The sequence below is a fragment of the Chiloscyllium punctatum genome, chromosome 48 (assembly GCF_047496795.1).
Source record: "Chiloscyllium punctatum isolate Juve2018m chromosome 48, sChiPun1.3, whole genome shotgun sequence".
In the NCBI taxonomy this organism is placed as follows: Eukaryota; Metazoa; Chordata; class Chondrichthyes; order Orectolobiformes; family Hemiscylliidae; genus Chiloscyllium; species Chiloscyllium punctatum.
The window spans coordinates 4,153,114-4,166,940 of NC_092786.1; positions in this window are offsets into that span (position 1 = coordinate 4,153,114).

Genomic DNA, 13,827 nt, shown 5'->3' on the forward strand with positions numbered 1-13,827 from the left:
CATTGGTACAGAGAGAAATTGGAGTGATGTTTCATGTCTTTGTCTTTTCATTTCTGGCCGTCTCTGCACTGGATTATATCACCGGAAGGACGTTTTCACTCATTTCCAGCAAATACAGTCAGGTCACTAACGTAATCTAAAGGTGAAAATTTTTGGGTATATGCGATGTTATGATTAGGATGGAGTTTACTTCAAATTTTGGGGAAAACGTAGCAAAGTCAGTTGCAATTTCCAAGATCAGCAGTGACCTCATTGATTGGCTGATCAGATTGTGAATGGTCATTTTTTGAGGACAATTTGAAGTGAATCAATGATGGTGATTATCTTTGTTCTTTGTTCACCTTGTGACTGTTACTGCTATTGCTCATGTCCTTGTTAACACCACAGCTCTGCAGCGTGTAAAACCTCAGCTGTGCATCTGGCCAGTGGCACAACCATTCGTATAGCTGGCTACGCATCAGGCGGTTGTAAGTTCAACTTTTACTTTGCGCAAGCGCATTGTGGAGATTCATCACACATCCAACCTAATCATTTTTGTAATGCTGAGGTGGATAATATTTGAAATTTTCATCTTCACGAGCGAAAATTCTTTCACTGTCTTCGATCAGTTAAACATTACCAAATACTATCAGAGTAAAAATCACACAGTACCAGATGGTATTGAACAGACGTATTTGGAAGCACCAGTGTTCCATGCACTGCTTCGTCACCAGTGTTCCATGCACTGCTTTGTCAACTGTTGGAATCGAAAATGGCTTTGTGTGATTATTAAATGTATCCACCCCAGTCCAACACCAACACCTCCACGTCATGGGTACCGTCGACACCACGAACGGTCGGTTGAAGTCCAGATGATCTTCCAAAAGATCGCGCATATTGACACACACACCAAGTTTCTGCAGAAAAACACCCACCTAATGAAGGAGCGGCTGTCCAAAAGCTAGTGCTTCCAAATAAACCTGCTGGACTCTGCCCTGATATTATGTAATTTTTAACTTTGTCTACTCAACTCAAACACTGGCACTTCCATATCATAGACAACATCAGTCATGTCCCACCGTTGTCAGAGAAGGCAATCCTGGAAGAGCCTAATACATTGCACATAGGTACGTTTCGTTTTCAGAAACCAACGCTCTCAATCGCTGCAGCTCCGATGTATGAAAAGGCAGAAAAGAAATAGCTGAGACTCGGTTTTGACAATATTTTGAAACTTTTTGGGAAGTGGAATCAGAGGAGAATGAAGGATTAACGGTCCGTCTGTGCAGAGAGAGGGAAGGCACTATTCCCTTCTTTGATGAGCTGGGGTATTGACTGATCGAAGGCATGAAACAGATTCCTGGTAGAGCTGCGCTCTCTGCATCAGGAACAAGAAGTCCTGATTTCCTGAACGGTAATGAAACCCAGGCCACTCAGTTAAAGCGCTGAATACTAACCACTAGACCACCAGGGATGAGGGCAGAAGCAGTTGCACCGTTTCTTCATAACACAGTTTTTGGAATTATGTCACTGCAGATATGTTTCCCCTCAAAAATGATTGAATTATCGCGTGTTTACAGCACAGATCTGGGTCCCTTCATCTCGTTTCCCAACACTTGGTCTGTAACCTTGTATGCTCTGACATTTCACCTGAGGGCTAATTTCTCTGGAATGTTTTAATCTCGTAAAACACAATAAGTGGGATTAAAGTTTGAGATGGGAACTGAACCCCATTTTTAACCATAGACTGAAGCACGGAGACACATTTCCCCAAGTGTGTCACGGGCGTCGGGAGAAAACAAGCAGAATGTTAGATTTCACCGACTTGTCTGATATTATCCCATTTCAGAGTTCAACATCAAGGTCTGGTTACAGCAAAGAAAGGAAGCATTCAGCCCCTCCCATCCCAGTGTTCCATTACTCTGTAGTTTATACTGCCTCACCTCGTTCTTGCTGCAAAACTTGATCACTGCTCACGCCCGCTATTTCCTGTCCTGCCAAACGGTTTGCCTCAAGTTCTTTGAATGAAAAACAGGAATGACCTATTTCAAGCACTTTTCTAGTTTACAAGGACAGTGTTATCACCACTGAGCAAGCACATTGCCAGCTCAGAGAGAAATCTCATCTTTTAGAAACTGAAATGCAAAGATGATTGGATAGCCTCAGTATTGTAAACCAACCAACAAGACTGGAATAGGGCCGAGGGGATCACGCACAGAAGGATGGGAGAATAGAATGGCGAATTTCTTGGTGTCCAGGGTGATTTTAACAGAAATCTTCCCTGGTAGTATAGCGATGAGGATTCAGTGATTTCACTGTCATGGCTTGTTAAAGGTTAACGTTTACAGTAATCAATATGAAATACTGTTTGATATTTCGAAGCAGAATGATGTGCAGCAGACAGAATCGTTTCCCTGCATGACCTAATAAGAGAGCTCAGAAGAGCCAGGAGGAGACATGAGAGCCAGGAGGAGACATTAGAAGTTGTTGGCGGATAGGATCAGGGTTAACCCTAAGGCTTTCCATAGGTATGTCTGGAATAAAAGAATGACGAGAGTTAAATTAGGGTCAATCAAGAATAATAGTGGGAAGTTGTGTGTGGAGTCAGAGGAGACATGGGCAACACTAAATAAATATTTTTCGACAGTGTTCACGATATAAAATGAAAATGTTGGCGAGGAAGATATAGAGATACTTGCATCTAGACTCGAAGAGATTGAAGTTCACAAGGAAGAGGTATTAGAAATACTGTAGTGTGTGAAAATAGACATGTCCTCTGGGCCAGATGGGATCTATCCTAGGATCCTCTGGGAAGCAAAGGAAGAGATTGCCGAGCCTGTGCCATTGATCTAGAAATCATCATTATCTACAGGAATAGTGCCTGAGGACTGGAGGATTGCAAATGTGGTTCCCTTGTTCAAGAAGGGTAGTAGAGACAACCCTGGTAATTACAGACCAGTGAGTCTCACTTCAGTTGTTGGTAAAGCTTTGGAAAAGATTATCAGAGATAGGATTTATAATCATCTAGAAAAGAATAATCTTGTCAGGGACAGTCAGCATGGTTTTGTAAAGAGTAGGTCGTGCCGAAACGAATCTTTTGAGTTTTTTGACAAAGTGACCAAACAGGTAGATGAGAGTAAGCAGGTTGATGTTCTGTATATGGATTTCAGCAAGGTGTTCAATAAGATTCCCACAGTAGGCTATTATACAAAATGTGGAGGATTGTGGGAGACATAGCAGTTTGAATCAGTAATTGGCTCCCTCAAAGAAAACAGAGGGTTGTAGTTGATGCAACATGTTCATCTTGGTGTCCAGTTACTAGCGGCATTCGACAAGGGTCGATGTTGGGTCCACTGCTATTCGTCATTTTTGTAAATGTCCTGGATGAGGGCTTAGAAAGGTGGGTTAGTAAATTTGCGGACAACACTATGGTCGGTGGTGTTGTGGATAGTGACGAAGGATGTTGTCGGTTGCAGAGGGACATAGATAGGATGCAGAGCTGGGCTGAGAGGTGGCAAATGGAGTTTAATGTGGACAAGTGTGAGGTGATACACTTTGGATGGAGTAGTCGGAATGCAAAGTACTAGGATAATGGTAAGATTCTTGGGAGTGCAGATTAGCAGAGAGATCTCGGTGTCCATGTACACAGATCCCTGAAAGTTGCCACCCAGATTGATAGGGTTGTTAAGAAGGAAAACAGTGTTTTGGCCATAATTAATACAGGAATTGAGTTCTGGAATCAGAAGGTTATGCTGCAGCTGTACAAAGATCTGGTACGGCCACATTTGAAGTATTGTCAACGTTTCTGGTCACCGCATTATAAGAAGGATGTTGACGCTTTGGAAAGGGTTCAGAGGGGATTTCCTAGCATGTTGCCTGGTGTAGAAGGAATGTATTATGAGGGAAGACTGAGGGCCTTGAGGCTGTCCTCGTTGGAGAGAAGACTGAGAGGTGACTTAATAGAGACATACAAGATAATCAGAGGTTTAGATAGGGTTGACAGGGAGAGTCTTTTTCCAAGTATGGGGACGGCAAACACGAGGGTCACAAATTTAAAGTGAGGGGAGATAGGTACAAGACAGATGTCAGAGGTAGTTTCTTTACTCAGAGAGAAGTTAGGGCATGGAAAGCTTTGCCTGTAACGGTGGTAGATTCGCCAAGATTAAGTGCATTTAAGTCGTCATTGGAGAGGCATATGGACGTACATGGAATAGTGTAGATGGGATGGGCTTCAGATTAGTATGACAGGGTTGCGCAACATCGAGGGCCGAAAGGCCTGTTCTGCACTGTAATGTTCTATGTTCTATATGCTTCAGTTCCACATCAGCAATGTCATTTGCAATTGCCTGAAGTTCAATCAGTTTAAAACAAGAACGGAGGGGGCGTCAGGAAAACGGAAGGGGAATAGTGGTTTGTGAGAGTTAACCACATGCCTCGTGGAGCCAGGTTCAATGTAGACACTGAATATCGGTTTTCCTGTTTACCTTGGTATACTGATCACGACGGATCAATGACCCAATATTGCCTGCCCTTTGTGTGTGGTTCTTTGTACATTGCACCTCGGTTCAGTGCTCCGAGGGACCACACTTTTTTAAATTTGGCACGTTTTACTCAGGTCGGTTTTGCAGCTTCATATTAAGGCCAACAATTTTAGGAAAAAATAGTCACCATTCAGACCACCAAGTCTGTTCTGCTATTGAATGGTTTCATATCTGATCTGATAACCTTGAACTGCAATTTTTGCCTTTCGCCAGAATGCTTGATGTCTTTGCTGTTTGAAGATCTACCAATCTCAGCCTCAATACACCTAATGACATTTCCTCAACAGCCTTCTGCTACAAGAAAGTCCACTGATGCAGAACTGCCTGAGAGAATAAATGCTTCTTCATCTCTGTTTTAATTGTGAGATCCGCACTCTAATACAAAGTTAAAAATCGCACAACACCAGGTCATAGTCCAACAGGTTTAATGGAAGCAATAGCATTTGGAGAGCTGCTCCTTCATCAGGTGGCTGTGGAGTACACAGTGGTAAGGTACAGAATTTATAGCGAAAGGTTACAGTGTAATGTCACTGAAATTATACATTGGAAAAATACCTTGATTGCTTGTTAAGTCTTCTAACTGTTAGAATGACTATGTTAGGTTCATTTCTTTCTTATGTAAATCGAAAAACTTTCTTTTAACACTTACATTCTCAGGTGGACTTAACCAATTAGTGCCAGCACAGATAATATGTTGAAGGTGTTAGTCCGTGTGTTCTGCGTCCATGCCATAATGTTTAGACTGACGCTAATCTAAAAAAAACAACATGCTGCAGACAAGGATGCCTTAAGACATGGTACATTGCTGAAGCCGAGCAGAGGCTACAACAACGGAATGGGCGCTGCACATCAATCAACAGACAGGTGTACCCTTTCCCAGTTGGAGAGCACTTCAGTGATCCAGGACATTTGACCTCGGATCTTTGGGTGACAACCCTCAAAGGCGGTCTTCGGAACAGGCAGCAGCTAAAAGTGCCCCCACAGAGACTGATAGCTAAATTCGGTACCCATGGTCATTGGGTTAATGTCACAGTACAGGTGATCCCATTGCCCTATCGACAAACAGAGACCCTCCCACGCACACACACACACACACACACACACACACACACATATCCGTCTGTGGGGTGAATTTGTACTTGCAGAGTTACATTGTACTTTGCTCAAAAACTTCATGAATCCATGTAAGTCTCTGGTAACTCATTTTTATAAATTAGAATCAGTCTAAACATTATGGAACAGACAGCAGCACAGGGGGGCAGACACCAGTTGTTTAACTTCACCTGAGAATGAAACTTTAAAATAAAAAAAGCTTTGCGCTTTGCCTATGAAAGAAGTGAAGCTAACATGGTCATGAAAACAGATCGGAGACTTAGCAAACAATCAAGCCATTTTTCAATGTACAATTTCAATTACATCACACTGCAAACATATGCTATAAATTCTGTGTCTTACAAGTGTGCACTCCACAATCACCTGATGAATGAGCAGTGGTCCGAAAGCTAGTACTTCCAATTAAACCTGTTAAACTATAACCTGCGGTTGTGTGATTTTCAAATTTGCATATCCCAGTCCAAAACCGGCATCTCCAAGTCATTCGATACGAGGTGCTCTGGTCACAGAACTAAACTTTCTGCATCCAACTTATTAAATCCTTGAAAATACCTCTATGTTTCAATAAGGATTATTTTGTAGTACTGAGTCTCAACAGGAAAAGGCAGCTTATTTCAGCGTTTCTTCCCATTTGATTTCATCTCTGATATAAAATTCTCACTGACTCTGACAGAACTGCTACCTTTGCTGTTTTGTAATGTCAGGAATTCATGTTCTATTTCAGATTTCCATAAGGACCAACAATGTTTTTTTTTCCCTGACTGGAAATCAACATTGGGAAATAGCAGCGAGACAGCTGCATTTCAGCACGTTCGCACCAAGGACGACATATGCAATGCTTGGAACTTTTCTTGATGACTTGTTTTTGCATATTTTGTTCAGTTGCAAAATGACAGTTTTTGAGTTTTTAAAAGCATGGCGAATGGCCATTCAGCCTATGCGTCATTATCAGTTATCAAACATCTGGCTTGGAAACACAGTTTCCAGACGTGACTCATCGCCTGGTGTGTTCTAACATTTCAAGTCTTAGTTAAATTGTTATTCAATTTCTTAAGGGCTTGAGTGGAACAACAAACATCTCTGTGAACGAACAGTTCTGAAAGACAAACTCTTTCTCGGAGCCATTTGTCAGTTTTCCTCATGATGCAGCGGAAAATGTTTCTGCGCTCACATCTGAATTGGTTTACCCTGTTTCTTCCTCAGCTTCCTCCTTCTTTCTATTAAATGGGTTAGACTCCAGTACAGACACAAGGTGCAGGTTGCGGAAGTCACGTGTTTGCACTTTCATTGACACTCTGTCTCGCCGGGAGCTGCAGACCTTCCCCACGCTGATTCAGACAGCACTGTCCTTCCTGTGACATTTCCCATGGAGAATGGAAGGACAGGCATTAATAACCCGCACTTGGAAACGGAGCGACAGTTTTAAAATATTTACAGTGCCCCAGCCAGGAATTGAGCTCGAACTCCTGCATAACATACGGCGACACTAACCACGATACTAACAAGGACAACAGTTTCAAAGGAGACACTTCAGCCAGTTGTGGTTGCATTTGTCAAAAGCAACTGCTTAACGACCCGAATGGTTTAGCCCATAGCCTTACAGGTATTGGCAGAACATATTCACATCTGCATATTCCTTCAGGTTATAAGGGTTGCTGCCTTTCTGACCCTAACAGACAGTGTGCTCCAAATTCGAACACCCGCCGGCCTATACCGCTTATCTACACATCTACTTAAACCTTTATGTCTCTCTCCTTAAATTTCTGGCCCCCTGTGATCGTCCTTCCCATCGATGGGAAACGCTTCTTTCAGTCTACCTTATCTATACCCCTCACAAACCCCTCTGCACGGTGACAAACAACCCCAGTTTGTCCTGTCTCCCTTCATGACTGAAACTCTTCAGCCTCGACACTATCCGAGTGAATCTCTCCTGCAACTCTCCCAGTGCGATCTCATCCCTGTACAATTCTAGCACTGAGCTGAATGAACATATTTCCATTCTGTAACAGCATCGGGGGTAGCTCTGCAGCTTTTATTGCCTTCCAGTCTGGAGTCACGCCAGACCAGATAAGGACGGCAGTTTACTTCCCTCAAGGATGTCAGTGAAACAGATGGGTTTTTCAGACAACGTATTCTTAATTCTAGGCATTTATTGCATTCACATACTATCATCGTCGTGGTGTGGTGGGAATCCAACCCGACTACACAGAACATTACCTGGCTTTGCTGTGTTTACAACCCAGCGATAATCCCACCGGGCTATCGCAGAAAGCCCCCATGGGGGATCTTTTCCAATAGAATCTCTTTTCCCCAGATATTCCCTATGCCCTTTTATTTAGCCTCACGCTCCAATAATCTCTGGTCCATGTCAGTAAAAGCTGCTAAAAGAGAATTGATCTCACAGTCACGATATCCAAACGGATCGAATGATTTGAAGGTGCCAATGAAGAGATTGGGGCATGGTCGCCCAGCAACAGTGAGTGCAACGGCACAGACTGGATGGTACCAACGTGTAAGTGTATGTTAGATTGTGCAATGTCTCAGTCGAATGGGACGAGGGACGGAAAACAGAGCTAGAGAGAGTGCGAGGGAGAGACATCTTCGAGAACGTTTGTGTTTAAATCCTGATACATGAAACGCAGAAATATCAGAGAACAAAATTCGATGGCAAACAGATCATCACCTCGGAGAATATTATCTTGTAAAAATGATTAATTTCTGACCGTGTTTCACCAAAAGTAAAACTGTGAGAGAACTGACCGCCATGAGGTGGATTCTAGCCGAGGTCGCTGCAATCACAATGCAGAATGCGAGCTACTAAACGGTTACAGCGTTCCACATAGCACGCTTGCAAACTGCAAACAGGATGGTAGCAGAGGAAATGTCAGGAAGAATGTACAATATCAAGACTTAGCGACAGGCATGTGGGAACGCAGAATGAACAGAATCTTTAAATACAGTGTCCCCAGAGACTGTGGAGCTTCCATGCATGAGAGTACAGGAGAATGGGATTAATGAAACTCTCCAAAATCATGGGAGAGTGCAGACTATTGTTGAAACGTATGCTTCAATAGCATTATATTTGAACATTGGCTACTTCATCACTTTGCCCACACAAGGCAGGACCAATTGCTGCAGGCAATCACACATAATCCTCGTTCCAGACCTGGAATCAGAGAAACTGTGTGAAGCATGCACGAAGATCCAATTGGAAACTGGGATGGAATGACAGGAAAGTGGCGCATGTATTTCCGAGGTTGGGACAGCTCCTGGTCAAAAGCGGGGCGGAAGGGAATACTTGCCCCCATTTATAATATTATGACCATAAACAGTACATGTTGCTGAGACAGCCGAGTGGCGCATCTAAAGCGTGTGGAGACTAACTTTGGGGTTGCAATGTTCGAAATTTCATTTTCCTGTTTGGACCAGTGGTTTTGACATTGGCATCTGCTTTTGTTCGCATCAGCTCAGAATCAGCTTCTTGTTCCCAATAAATACTGCAACCTGGAGAAGGTGGTGTTGTGGTTATATAATAAACTACTCATCCCTGGGGACTCAAACACGGAACTGGTAATGTTAAAGTTCGATGAATAAAACCTGGAATGGAAGCCTGATCTCAGGAACAGAGAACATGCCTTTAATTTCCTGCAATCCCATTCATGCATGTCGCTAATACAGGGGATGCTACCATCTTTACCCAATCCTGCCTACTTGTGTCTCCAGGACCTGAACAAAATAGCTGACCCTTAATCCAAGAATGAGGACCGTGTGGGAAAGCAGGCCATTCGGCCCATTCCAGTCGACACCATCCCTCTGAAGCACATCCTATCAGACCCACACTCCATACCTATTCCATTCCCCTTCATTTCCCATGACTGATCCCAGAAACCTGCACACCTTCAGACTGTGGGAGGAAACTCACACAAGCAAAGAGAGAATGTGCAAACTGCACACAGTCACACGAGACTGGGATCCAATCCATATCTTCTGTGCAGCGAGACAGCAGCGAATCTGGAAGAACAAGAAATGCTGTCCTGACCAGCAACATCCACACCCTGTGGGTATATCACGAAGAATCAAAACACATTCACAACATGGACAACGGGACTTGCAACTGCATGGACATGATTTGAACCAATCGTTCATCCTGGGTATATACAAGGACACCGATATCACAGAGAAACCAGGGCAATGCGGGATTCAATTACCTGCTGAAGTGGAAACTCGTCTACTCAGTCAAACTGGGGACAGGCTATTCAATGATCCCGTGTGTGGGAAGGGCTCAATGAGCAGAAGAGCCTACAGAGTAACCAGCAAGATTACATATCCCAGAAGGAGATCAACTAAACTGTCAACGCTGCTGTTAATCCCAACCAGCTGCCGGTTTCATAGCGTCAAAGTCATAGACTCACGCAGCATGAAAACAGGCCTTTCACTCCTACAAGCTCATACTGAACATACTGCCAAACTAATCGAGTCTCATCTGACGGCTCTTGTAACTGCTGAGGGTTAATAATGCCCTTGTGATATTATTACTGCATTGTTAATATGAACGTCCAGACATAATTCTGTGGACACGGGTTCAAACCCTGGCATGGCAGATGCTGGAATTTTATTTAAATAAATACCTAGAGTCTAATGATGATATTGAATCAGTTGTTGTAGATCTGATTCACTAATGCCTGATAGGGAAGGAAACTGTCATACCTATCTGGTCTGGCTGGTATGTGACTCCATATCCATAATATCGTGGTTGATTCTGAACTTCACTCTGGGCAATAAATTATGTACTCGGCATGAATGAATAGCTTTGTTAATCCCACTGAAACTTTCCAATTCATTTATCGATCCAAATATCCTGTAAATATTGTAAATGTACTTTCATTCATCACTGCCTCAGGAAGTGAATTGCACACATAAACCATCCTCTGTTAAAAAAAAGCCTCTCATGTCTTATTTTAAATCCCTCTTTTCACTTTAAACATTTGCCGTCTCGTCTTGAAGTGCCCCTCCTTGGAGAAAAGACAGTTACAGTTAACTCCAGCCGAACTCTCAATAATTTATAAATTTCTATCAGGTCGCCTTTCAAACTCCAGTGCTCGAGTGAAACTATTCTCAGCCGATCCAGCCTTTCGATATAACTCAAACCTTCCCCACTAGCCATACGCTGGTATACCTGTTCTAAACCGACTCCAGCCACATAATTTCCTTGCCATTACTGGGCGACAAGAACTGGACACAGTATTCCAGAAGACGCATCACCCAATGTCCTATTCAAATTCAACATAACGTAGCAACTCCTATGCTCAAAGGAGTGAGCATCGAAGGCAAGATGACATTTTTTTTGAACCATTCTGTCTATATATGAAGCAAACAAAATGAATTATGTACTTGCATCCCTGGCCTCCGTGTTCCACAACACGATGCCACGCCCGATCATTAATTGTATAAGCCCTACTCTTATTTGATGTTGCAAAATGCAACACGTTCCATTTATCCAGATTGAACTTCATGTGACATTTTTCAGCCCAAAGACGCAATGGATTTAGATCCTTCTGGAATCTTAGATCACCTTCTTTACAGTCTCCAATTCTGCTGTCCTCTGCAAGCTTATGAACCATGGCTTCTATGAGTTCTATTGTTTTCTCATATAGGTCAACGATTTTTACTTATTTGTCGTGGTCATCATTTAGCTGTTTGCAAATCAGGTAACAATTAGTTATGTCGTTAACCATGAGGAAGAAAGCCATAGACTGCAGGGAGATTGGAAACAATTGGCAAGAAAATGTGCTGAAAGGAATTCAATCCAGTGAAGTGGGTGATAATGAATTTGGGAAGGAACAATGATGAAAGTGTGACTGTTAACAGTAACAAAAGAGAAATTGGAGTAGGCATTCAGAATGTTTGAAGGTGATTGGACAAGGGATCAAGTGGTCTCAATGGGATGGAGATACTTTCTGTTCTTGACAGCAGGTGGGAATATAAGAGCAGGGAAATGATGCTGGAACTTTAGCAACGGCCTATTCAAGATCAATAGACAGGGGAAACAGATGGACGGAAGTGCGTACTGCAGGTGCTGGAAATCAGAATCAAGATTAGAGTGGCGCTGAAGAAGCACAGCACGTCAGGCAGCATCCGAGTTGCAGAAACAAATAACGTTTCGGGCAAACGCCCTTCATCAGGAATAAAGCTCGGAGCCTCGAGGATGGAGAGATAAACGGGAGGACTGGGTCTGGGAAGAATTTAGCTGAGAGTGCAAGAGGTGGACAGAGATGGGGTTAAAGGTGATAGGTCGGAGAAGAGGGTGGAACGGATAGGTGTAAAGGAAGATAGACAGGTGGGACAGGTCAGTAGGATGTTGCCAAAATAGAAGGTTGGAACTCGGATAAGGTGGCCGTGGGGAGATGAGGAAACTGGTGAAGACCACGTTGATGCCCTAGAGTTGAGGGTCCCTAGGTGGAAGATCTGGCATATGGTGGTGAGGGAATGGCGGTGGAGGATACCCAGGAACTGCATGTCCTTGGGACAGTCGGGGGGTGGTGTGGTAATTGATGTTTTTGGTCATGGGGCGTTGGAGTTGAATGTTGCGGGTGCCCTGGAAATGTTCTCTGAAGCGCTCTCCAAGAATGTGTCTGGAGGCCCCAATGTAGAGGAGACCACATCGCGAGCAACAGATGCAGAAAATGACATGTGTGGAAGTGCACATGCACATTTGATGGATGTGGAAGGCTCATTGGAGCCTTGGAAGGATGTGAGAGGGACGATGTGCGTGAAGGTTTTGCAATTCCTGTGGTGGAAGGGGAAGGTGCCGTGAGGGGAGGATGGGTCATTGGAGGGCCTGGACTTGACGAGGTAGTAGTGGAGGAAACAGTCTTTGTGAAAAGTGGATAGGGGTGGGGAGGGAAATATAAATTTCCCTGTCACTGCAGAAATTGCAAAACCTGCACCCACATCTACCTCCTCACCTCTGTCCAAGGCTCTAATGGTGGCTGCCACATCCATCAAAGTTTCTCCTGCACTTCCACACATGCCATTTCTTGTATACGTTCCTGTCGATGCAGTCTCCTCTAAGTTGGAGAGAGGAGATGTGTCCTCACAGGGCATTACCGAGAATATCTCCAGGATACCCGCAAGAATCAATCCCAGTGCCCCATGGCCAAACATTTCAACTCCCCCTCCCACTCTCCCGAGGACATGCAGGTCCTGGGCCTCCTGTATCGCCACTGCCTCACGACCCGATGCCTGGAGGAAGAAAGCCTTATCATCCGCCTCAGGACTCTTCAACCCCATGGCATCAATTTTGACTTCACCCGTTGCCTCATTTCCCCTCCCCTACCTTACCCCAGTTCCCACCTTCAGGCTCAACACCATCCGCCTGACTTGTCCCACCTGTGTATATTCATTCCCACCTATCCACTCCACCTACTTCTCTGACATATCATGTTCACCCCACGCCTGTATCCACTTACAGCACTCTCAGCTACCTTCTCCCCAGCCCCACCCCCTTCCCATTTATCTCTCCATCCCATGTGCTCCCAGTCTCATTCCTGATGAAGGGCTTTTGCCTGAAACGTCCATTTTTCCTGCTCCTCAGATGCTGCCGGACCTGCTGTGCTTCTCCAACACCACTCTAATCTGAAGGGGAGTCTGTTGATTGAAAGGATTTTCAGATATTTTCTATTGTTGACCACAGACTGTGGATGATAGCAGAACTTTAGCAACCACCAGTTTAGGGAACAGCTGAAGGACTGAACACAAGTCTGGTCACGGCATAAATCAACATTTTTCTTAAAATTGTAAGATAAAAGATGGAAGGCTGAAGTATGCAACTTTGCCCATCAAGACCATTTCACCAATGAGTTTCCCACTGATACGTTTCCAAGTCAGGGTGCTATGGGCCTTGGAGGGGAACTTGAAAACGGTGGCGTTTCGTTGCATCTTCCAACCTTGTTATATAGTCAGTACAGCTGTTGAGCTTTGAAGGTTGTCAAAATGCCCGAATGACTTACTCCAGTGCATCTTATAGTGGTGCACTCTGCTGCAATTGTGCCTTAGCGGTGAAGGGAAGGAATATTGCAGGTGTTGAAGAGGGTACACTCAAGTGACTGCATTGTCGTGGACGGTGTCCAGTTCCTTAAGTGTTATTGAAGTTATAGCCATCTAGGTAAATGGAGAGAGTTATATTCCACGTCTCATT